Below are 11,016 nucleotides of genomic sequence, written 5' to 3'. Positions count from 1 at the left end.
ATTTTGTGCAAAGTTAAAACAAATTATGCATTGATCAAACTTCAATTATGTGAGCAGAATAAATTATGAAAAAATGTGCATATTTCTGATTGTTTTGCTTACCTTCTTCTGCCATGAAGATCTTTGAACAAATTTGAAATTAGTGTTAGGATAACAATTTGGCAGAACAGAGAGGAGGGGAATGGAGATTAGGTGTAACTCGTATCTGGTAGCATTGTTTTATTTTAATATTTTGTACAATGCCCAGCAATTTTAAGCATCATCAGTGTGCCCACCTCCCCCTGCCTTGAAACGCCTCCCTCCTACCTCGTCCCCGCCTTCTCCACATCCTCCCCAGACCTCTGCACTGGCTGAACTCGGCCAACACAACTTACCTTTTCACCGGGGCCCGCATCAGCCCATCTCCTCTCAGCGTGGTGCAAAAGTGCTTTATGGCACTTTTGTAACACTCCTGGGCCATCAGAAGAGACTTGCGTCAGCCCAAGGGTATAGTAGAGTATTGAAACCACAGTCTCTTTCTTTCTCTTGCACAGACACACACAAGCACACCAACTACATACTCACACCCACTCCCACCCTCCCCACACACTGATTAGCGTAGTCATTTCCTGGCTCCTTCTTTTACCCCATTTGGAAGATCAGGACAACTTATGTTCAGCTCTGGTCTTGTGGCACTTTCCTTTGCCTCAAATATAGGTTCTGAGGTTCTGAGACAACATCAGCAAGTTCTTCTAGTACCCTAGGATGCAGTTCACCCAGCTGAGATAATTTGAACTCATTAAAACCAGTCACGACTCAATCTAATGGGTCTTTTTATGATAGCAGAACACAAGTCATTCCACTGTCATTCCAATCTCTGTTTCTTGAGCAAGATTTCTTGGGCAAGGTGGTGGTGTCTCCGATCCAGGGGATCTTAGATGAGATAGATTATCTCAACTCCTTTCAATCTGGCTTCAGGCCAGGCTTCAGGACATAGACAGCTTTAGTCACCCTTTTGGATGATCTCTGCCAAATACTAGATGGGAGAGTGCTTCCCTGATGGTCCTATTGGACATCTCAGCTGGTTACTAACCATCAACCATGGTGTCCTTCTGGGCCAACTGTCCAAGTTGGGGCTAGGGGGCACTTGGCTGACAGATTCCAGATGGTGATGCTGGGGAACAGCTGTTCAGTGCCCTGACCTTACAATGTGTCACAGGGTTCAATTCTATTTCCCATGCTTTTAACTGCTGGGAGAGATCATCCAGGAATTTAAAGTGAGGTGTTACCAATATGCTGATAACACCCAACTCTTTATGCCATCTCATTCTGGGGAAACTGTGGGAGTCCTGGGGCAGTGTCAGTGGGGTCTAGATGAGGGCCTGTATAGGTTGAACTGAAACACGAAAAGACAGTGATCCTCCTGGTCTGGAAATTCTTGATGCAGGTGCTGACTCATCTGCCCACTCTAAATGGGTTTGCACTCTCACTCAGGAACAAGTTTACTGGTTTTATGATCCCCCATATCCATGGTTGCAAATTCCCCTGTGGTTCACAAATTCCCCTGTCACACTTCATTGTCCCCATCAACCCATCAAGCTTATGACTCATCTTCTTAATCTGTCTTCATCTATACTCATTTGCTGTCTCATGTGCTGTCCATCTTTGCTGGCAGCCCTCCAACCCACTTCCTGTAATAGAACTGGAACTGCCTACAAAAGTGCCAACAAAGATGGACAGCAGACAGCACAATTACAATGCTACCAGAATGCTTCGTGGCTTCCTATTGCGCTACAAAATACCTTGCAGCAATATAGTATAGGGGTTTGCTGCTATTTCCTGTTTCATGTTCCTGTGGTGTCAGTGGGAACATATCCCCTATGGATATGGGGGGGCATGTTGTAAATGTTACTGCTGGATCTTTGCAAACCACCTTGGGCATGTGCTCTGGCATAAGAAAGATGGGGTATATATATATATATATATATATATATATATATATATATATATATATATATATATATATATATATATATATATAAAATAAATAAAAGTCTCAGTGACAGACAGTGCCAAGGTCACGTCTCCATTGCATATGATGGAGCTGCTGGCGGAAATGGTCAGTGACTCCTCATGTGAGCCAGTCTCCTCTAGGATACACCATGAGCTAGTGCTCCAAAGAGCCTTAGAAACTCATATATTTGATACACTTGAAAGTGTTTCCAGCAAATATGGTAATGCAAGGATCATATACATACAAAGAATTGAATAACATAGTTCTTTCCCCTTAAAAAAAGAGGCGGCGGCATGGGGGGGCAGGAAGGCCACTGGTGTACAATTACCCGCATGACATGCCCATATGATGCCTGGGGGGGAGGGATGTGGAGAACTGAGCTTCCCTTGATCAAGTATGAGACTCGTCTAGTTTTACAGAACTGACTTCTGTGAGCTGCCACCACCACCATTTTCCCCCAGGCAGGAGGAGGTGTTTTGCACAACACACAGGATGCCTGCACCTATTCCTTCACCACAAGAAGAATCTTGGCTGCCAAGTAAGAATATGAATCAGCCTGCATAGAGGACACTGCAAAAAAAACTGAGAGCCAGTGTGGTGTAGCGGTGACAGAATCTTGAGCGGAACAAGAGATCTTGCTTTAAATTACTACCTACTACCATTTACTTAAATTACTACATATTACTATCTATTAGGTTACTTGTGTGAGGCATTTGATCAAACTGGGGTCCTAGAGACCCCATAGATTTGTTGCCTTTGGATCTGTTGCTGATAGTCATGACTGGATTTTCAGGACACCCATCAAAGAGAGTTGGCCCCTTAATAATAATAATAATAATAATAATAATAATAATAATAATAATAATAATAATAATAATAATAATACAGGTATTTATATACCGTCTTTCTTGGACTTTATTCAAGAATTTATTCAAGGCGGTTTACATAGGCAGGCTTATTTAAATCCCGTAGGGATTTTTACAATTTGAAAGAATGTTCTATCTTTCAAGAACCACAACAGTCCAGATGTTTCACTCTGATCTGGTTTCACATTCTGGCCTCCATCCTCCCACGCTCAGAGCAGATGGAATAGCTCGGCTTCAGCTTGTCAGCTGCTTCAAGGTCGCACTGTGCCGGTGGCCTCGAACTGGTGACCTTGTGGATGTTATCTTCAGGCAGACGGAGGCTCTACCCTCCAGACCAGACCTCCTGTCCAGACCTTAATTTGCAGACTGCTGAAATCAGGCATGCTTTTCAATTTGAATTCATCTTGGCTGCTATGTGCCTGCCCATTCTCTTCTTACAAAATAAAAAGCCCAGTCCTAACAGGTCCTAGCGCCAGCGCTGGGTGTCATAAATGTGCCGTAAAGCACGTTTACAGCTCCTACTCCCTCAGAGGAGGGAGCACTGGTGCTGGGTCTGTGCCAGTCTTCACTGGGCCTGGCACTGGGTGAAGGACACTACATGTCCGTCCAGAGGTAAATGGGACTGTCAGGCGATGGTGCAGGCTTTCAGGGCAGGGGGAAGACAAAAGTCCCCTTCCCCTGAGAAGACCTCCGGCTGCTTTCCAGCGCCTGTGGGATACAGCAGTCGCCATTTTAGTGCTGTTATTCCTTCAGGTGCTGGGAAGCTCAGGATTGGGCTGCCCATCTGTTTTATAGAAGGGAGTTTTTGCCTTTGAATGGGTGTAAGCAGTGACGTCGCTAGAAGAGGTTGGGGCAGACACCTTTGGGGGAGTTTCAGCAGTCTGCTGGGGGAGGTCCTACATAACAGGTCAAGGCAAATATCTCAACTCAGGTGCTTTCACAAGTTGATTTAAACCAATGGCAGCAGAGTTTCATTGCGTGGCAACATACTATTTGTAGTTTGGTAACACCCAATGTGTGTGGGGGGGAGGAGTCAAATACCTTACCTGAGTGTTCCTGAAAAGTTCCACAAGGTGCTTTGTATCCTGCGAATAAGGTATCAGGCGATCAGTTCTTCCAGCCATGGTTTTCAGTTCAGCCTCCAAACACTTCAGCTTCATAATGCTTTTTGCACATTGTGTCTCATTTTCGGTAAGTGATTTCCATCCAGTGCTGCTATTTGATTCCATCTTTCTGTGGTGGGAAAGCATAAGAAAGTTGCAATCCTAAATACACTGGGAGTGAGCCCCATTGAATAGGATTTACTTTTGAATATGCATGCATACGATTGCACTGTAGGTAAATTAATTATTTTCCCCTTTTTTTAGATCAAGCAGTTACTACAGGACAATGGTAGGAACTCATGCAAAATGTTCTGGCAAGCCATTAGCATTTTGATATTCTCTTTTGCAGAATGGGAGGGGGGCTGAGAATAATGAAGGCCTGAACCACTGCATTGAAAACTATTTTTTCTTTACATTATTATTTGCATTTATTAGGTGCTGATGCTGATGAACAGAGAATGGATATCACAGAAATAAATTCTGGTGGGTTGCTTTATGATTTTCATAGATGGAATGCACTGGGAAAGAGTATTTCCTTCATCCCAGTATTTTAAAACAGTCACAAAGAGAGATCAAGAAAAGTTACAGAATCCTGTTCCTATGCCAGCACTCTGGCATTTCCCCAGTGATTCTTTTTTATATGCTGCTCTTGGAACATTCATGGTGCTCTATGGCACTGCAAAGGTATTTGTGATATGGGAGAGTGTCCAAGGAGCTGATGCTCCAGGAGTAAAACTGAATTAAAACTTTTTAGCAATGGGTTTGGCAGTTACTTCAATTGGAACAACAGTCTTAACAGAGTTCAACATGTTTATCTGATTGCCATTTTTTTACAACAATATTTTGCTCTGTGTACAGTAAATATTGATGGGTACATTCCCTTTAGTTAGCCTCAGAATTCATTCTCTTTTTTCCAAGCTTTCCAGAAGGCTAAAAAAATGTTTTGAGAATTTCTTGAAAGCTCAGCAAAAACACAGATGTCCTGCTGACAACTCTACATCCTCTTCCCAAGCAAAATAAAACATAAAAACAATGCTTGAGAAGTGGAAAGTGATGGGAAGGGCTTGCTGTACAGAGGTGAATCTGGCTGGCCTCCCCCAATGGAAATTACATTCACAGCAAGAGCATGGATTTTATAGTTTCCTCTACCTCCTGATTCAATTCAGGTGACAGAGGATCCTCCAAATGCCTGCTTTATACTAGAAAATGACAAGGATGGGCTGCAACTCGGCTGTTTCTGACTCTAGTTGCAAAAACACACATTTTTCACGATTGTACAGACTTGAGTCATGAGTTCCAGAAACTTGGGCACTGACTCAGGACTCAGGGGTTTTACCTTAAAAATGAAAAGACTCAAATAGACTCAAGTCAAGACTCACTTTTACATGTGACTCTGTGACTTTTGTGACTCTGTTTTGTGCTTGTGCTGGCTTGCTTTTCTTTGCCACTTCTGTGATGCAACTTGTTTCTTAAAAAGACTTGGACTTGAGTCAAAATAACTCAAAAAATGGCTCTGAATGAGTTGTGATTTCACCCGTTATGACTCATGGGCAAATCGAGTCAAGGGGGGAGGAGACTCATGCTTTGTCAGGACTCAGCATTGTGGCTCTGGCACATTCCTGGAAAATGATAGTCCTGCCTATGCAAAGAAGGATGCAATCCTGAGGCGCCCTTGGGCCAGCGCAAGTCCCTTGCGCCGCCCCAGGAGGATCACAAACGTGCCACAAGGCACATTTGTGCCTCCTTATGAGTTGGTTAGGCCAGCCAACCACAAAGTAGTCTGTCTGGGTTGGGCCCGGCCACCCGCCCCCAAACCCCAACTTACCGCTCCAGACGAGCCCAAGAGGAGGAGGGAGTGCAGCAGGTTAGCCCAGGGGGTGACTTGGCAAACTCCCAGACAGAGCTGGGGCCTGAGGGAGAGACTGGCTGCAAGCACAGGGCCTCTAGAGCAGCCATTTTCAAGCACTGTGCCATAGCACACTGGTGTGCCATGAGTGGTCCACAGGTGTGCCACAGGAATTTGGGGAAGATCATTTATTGGTAAGGCCAATGGGGTTGTGAGCCCCCCACTGGCAGCATGGTGTGCCTTGTCAATTGGCAAAAACCTGATGCTGTGCCTTGACAATTTTAGTTCCTTGTCAGTGTGCCATGAAATGAAAAAGGTTGAAAATTGATGCTCTTGAGTTACAAGGAAATGGGAGAATGGGCTGGTGGCCTGCCAGGGAGGAAGGGGTGGGGCAGCCAGGCTTCCTCAAAAGGGAGAGGGCCTGTGATGACAAGGCAGGAGAGGTGTGCTGGCAAAAGGGGGAAACCACCTGAGAGCTGGAAGCTCTACTCCAGTACTGAGTAGGAGGAACAACAGGGTGATGTGAACCCCCTCCCCCAGTGGCCCTACTCTGAGGCCCTGCTCTGCTGGTCCAGCCCCAGGAGGGGAACCACAAAGGCAACCCCACCCTGAACCCACCAAGCTCTACAGGTGTTTGAATACCCTGCCAGCTGGGGCGCAGACCGGGGTGTGGCATAGTCATCAGGCTTTCAAGATCTCCAAACCCCCTCTTAATGCTGGATGGATGTTAAGCAGATTAGAGGGGTGAGGGGGGAGACAAAGTGGGCATGGAAACACCTCAACGGCCTCAGTTTGGAGCGGTTTTAAGATGGAGCAAAAGACATTTTATGCCAATTTCATTTGGTTAGCTCCTGCTTGGCGCAAGACGGATTTTACTTTGTACTGAGGGCTACTGCGATGAACAATCAAAACTGTCTTTTTCCCTAAGATGTCAAGACTGGCAGTTCCCCTAAGTTATAAGGACCTGTCTCCAGGTTGGTTTCTATTGAAATGCCTTTACCTAGTGCACCTGCTAATAATTAATTTCTATGTTTATTAATGGCAAGACGATCATGGTTCTCTTTACTTCTACTCACTGCCTTGCAAGGGATCTCAGTGTCCTGCTTAGCTGGGGATAGATCTCTATCTCTAACTGGGAAGGAACACAGGACAAAAATAGGCATACCACCTGTTCCTGCCCACTCTTCTAAAGATCAGTTGTCTTTCTTCCCCAATCCCTGGCTTTTTTTTATTTTTATTGTTAAACATTAATGATTTCTTGGTGTATGACCAGGAGGTTTTCTATCTCACAAAGTACGAAACCAGGATTTTTCTTCTTGTTATTGCCGGATTTTGGAGATTTTGCCTCTTGTCTTTTTTGCCTTTCATAGATCAGGTAGTCAAGTGACTCCTGTTGTAAATGCAGAGGGTTGCTGTTAGGCTTAGTGAGTGAAGGAGCAGTGGCTTCTTCTGCCCATTCTTGTGCTTAGTAATGGCCATATGTAAAGAGGGATCATTGAAAAATAGTTGCACTTTTAAAAAAAAATTGGCATCTATGTATACTTCTAGACAAAATTCAAAGTTCTACTTATATAGTAGTCCTACATGGCTCCTGGGAATGCAAAGGACCACCTCCTCCCCTATCAATATGCCCACATATGCTAGGGTTTGTGTCACCTGATGCGAGAGCTCATTGCATCATCCCCATGATGGATGGACCTCCTCCCATTCCAAGACTGTCCAGAATAAATTTCAATATCATATGCACAGCCTAAATGCAGAGGTGACACTAGGTTAACCCCATTATTTATTTATTTTAATATACAGGTTGAGTCTCATTATTCGCATGGGTTCCATTCCCAGAACTCACATGGATGGCAAAAATCACACTACAGCTGCAGTTTTCAAACTCTCTGGGAGTTTGAAACCCGAAGTAAGTCTTTGCAGGGGCAGGGGTGGAGGCAGCAGGGGGAAGGCAGCGACGTGATCCCCAGGATCGCATCACTCAGGGGGCTGCAGGGACTGGGATGCACTCACCAGTCCCTGCAGCAGCCATCCCTGTGTGCGGGGAGCCCAGCGCAAGCGCCTGCAGGGCGCCCCAGGCCAGGGAAAGGGAGAGTGGAGCGATCTGCTCTGCCTCCGCAAAAGCGGAAACGGAGCGCGATCGCCCCACTCTCCCTTTCCCTGACCTGGGGTGCCCTGCAGGCGCTCGTGCAGGGCTCCCTGCACCCCCAGGAGGCTGCAGGAGGCTTGGGCAAGTGCACCCAAGCCCCTGCAGCCCCCCTGAGTGGCACAATCCTGCGGATCGCACTGCTGCCTTCCCCCTGTCTCCTGGCTGCCCCCACCCCTTTAGGGGGGCAGAGGCCAGGACCCACAGGCTGGGGCGTTGCGACGCCCCAGTTCAAATACCACTGCACTACAGGAAATCAATTTAAAAAACAAAGGGCCTTTGCTCAGGTGATTTAAAAACAGCCTTGCTGACCTTTGTGATGTTAAGTCATTAAGACAATCCAACAATCAGTCTCTCTCCAGACCCTTAGAAAGGATTATCTTTCTTTCATGTGCAGGGGAAGGGAGGGAGTCCCTTGGAGAAAAAATGATTGATGGATTGTCAGCTGGCTACCCTCTCTCTAACTAACATAAAGGACTGTTTTCCTTTAATTTAAAGGGTCCTTCTCATCATGTTGAAATAAAAATCTCTACAATTTTAAAGGGATGCATTTTTCCCCTTCTCCAGGGATCAGCACATTCCTTCTCATTTGCAGCAGCCATTTGTGTTGAGTCAAATCTGGGTATAAAAAATCTGTGTATAACCAGTACACATCATAAATCAGTAACCAACAAAGCGAAAAAACCACTGGTGAACTTGATGACACATCATTGAATAAAAGAGTTCTAGTATTAGCTTTGAAACATGGAAATTAGAGCTGACTCATACTAAGACCTTATTGGTTTCCTGCTGTAACACTTCATTGGCTCTCAGAACAATCAGTCTCATTAGTTAGTTTTGAGTTAAGAAAATCCACTTTTTGTTACATAAGGCAGTTAGTTATCTGACCATAACATCTGATAGAATACAGATAATTCAGCACAGTTTCATTGCATTCTGCATGAAATTCCACATAGAATGATATATAACATGATGGTACTATTCAAAAATACCAAGATAGTTATTTTTCTCAGTTGATTACTATTGATTTTGTATTTTGCTAGTTTTTGTGAGCTGCCTCAAAGCCCAATCCAATTACCGTATTAAAGAAGAGAATATTTATGTGCAAATGGAATTGAGACATATAACATTAGAGATTCATTGATTGTATTTATTTATATCAGTGATTCTGGTGATATCACCAGAATCACTGATATAAATAAATTCTGGTGATATTACCAGAATCACTGATATAAATAAATACAATCAATGAATCTCTAATGTTATATGTCTCAATTCCATTTGCACATAAATATTCTCTTCTTTAATAATCAGTTGTTAATATTGATGGCCACATTGCATATTATAATTTGATAGATTTTTTTTTTTTATTGGAACAGAAATAATGAGTCATAATGGGCGCAATCCTGATCCTTGTGCCAGCCTGGGAGTGTTGCCAAAGTGCCATAAAGCACTTTTGTGCCACTCTGTGGGGAGTGTCAATGTGGGCCCAGGGAAAAGGTGAGTTGCATTGGCTGAGGTTGGCTGACGCAGGGGTCTGGGGGGTGCGGGGAGAGCGGGAGGGAGGCATTTCGAGGTGCGGGGAAGGTAGACCATGGGTGGGCGGGGAGCAGAAGTGGGACCAGGATTCAGCAATTATGCTGGATCCTGACTCCATTCCCAGGTAGCCCAGGGCAGTCCCAGGCTGCTTAGATTTGCACCACCTCATCAGGTGGCGCAGATTCGAGTAGACCTATTGGGCCCCTGCAGCATAACACAGGGTAAGGGGAAAGGTTTCTCCTTGGTTTGGGCTGCACCGCTTTTAGCCCCAAACTTGCACAGCATGCAGCACAGGCCGGCTGGCCTGCATGTTTCCAGCACAAGTTAGGATTGTGCCCTATGTCTCTATTCACAATGCCAGCCTGTCCCTGCTGTTGCATGGGGGTGGGGGTGACATTCCTTGCCTGTCCCACCATCACGTGAGGCATGGGCAGGGAAATCCAGACACTCCATTAATGCTGAGTTTCGGAAGGGTGGAGCTTCATTCATTGGCACTGTTGCTCTGCAGCCTCCATGAACTTTGGGTTGCTGACTCACTCTCTTATAGAGCCGGGTCAGAATTTTTGCTGTCCACCTGATTGAAATAGATTTTTTTCACTTACCTCAAACTACATTCCTTGAATTTGCTGGTTTTTTTGTAGCCAGGGTTGTCACTTCCAGCAGGTTTTGTGTAGCAGGAAAAGGTATTTGTTTGCCCCCACAGGTAAGCGGATAGTGGGTGAGTCTGTCTGAAATCCCTAGAGGCTGTCTGGGTGAGGGAGGCTGGCTGGTGAGCCCTCAGGTTGTCTTGCAAAGTTGACCTCAATAGCTTTCTGGTTCATGGGAGGCAGTGGCATAGCAAGCGACGGGCGGGGGGGCGGTCCGCCCCAGGTACCAGCCTTAGGGGGTGACACCACAAATTACCCAACATGGCTAACATTATGGAGGTTAAGAGGAACCCCATCATGCTATATTGGATAAGGAATTTCTGGCTGAATGCAATGCAAAAAACTGGAGGAAATTATCTCATTTCCATCAAATGTTATAGCCCCAAAACCGGAAACCAAAAAATGCATGACACCCTATGGAAAGTGAAACCGAGCCATATCATGCGTTTACTCATGGGTAGGCGAACATACCTTAGTCCATTAGAAAGGGCAGGCTGTCAGGAATCCAACGACACCAGAATGGTTCCTATCCAATGAAAGCTGCCCCAAAAAAACACCCATGAAGGAAGTCCCTCCCTCCAAGTAGGTGAACGTATTGAGCCCTATGGAAAGTGAAAGTAAGCCACATGGTCGCATTTACTCATGAGTAAGCAAATGTACCTTGGCTGCTGGTCAAGTCAGGCAAAGGGGAATGCAAGGCTGACTGCATAGTTCCAATCTGATGAAAGTGGAGCTCAACAACTGCTCCAGAAGGCAGCACCCCCCCCCCAAGAATGAAAGAGGCTTGAGCTGGTAAGATGGGCACTGGGGAGGGCTGATAATCTCACTGATTTTTTGTGGGGGGGGGGTGTTACTGCAGGCAGGCTACAGAGA

The sequence above is a fragment of the Tiliqua scincoides genome, chromosome 1 (assembly GCF_035046505.1).
Source record: "Tiliqua scincoides isolate rTilSci1 chromosome 1, rTilSci1.hap2, whole genome shotgun sequence".
In the NCBI taxonomy this organism is placed as follows: Eukaryota; Metazoa; Chordata; class Lepidosauria; order Squamata; family Scincidae; genus Tiliqua; species Tiliqua scincoides.
This window is presented reverse-complemented; position numbering follows the sequence as displayed.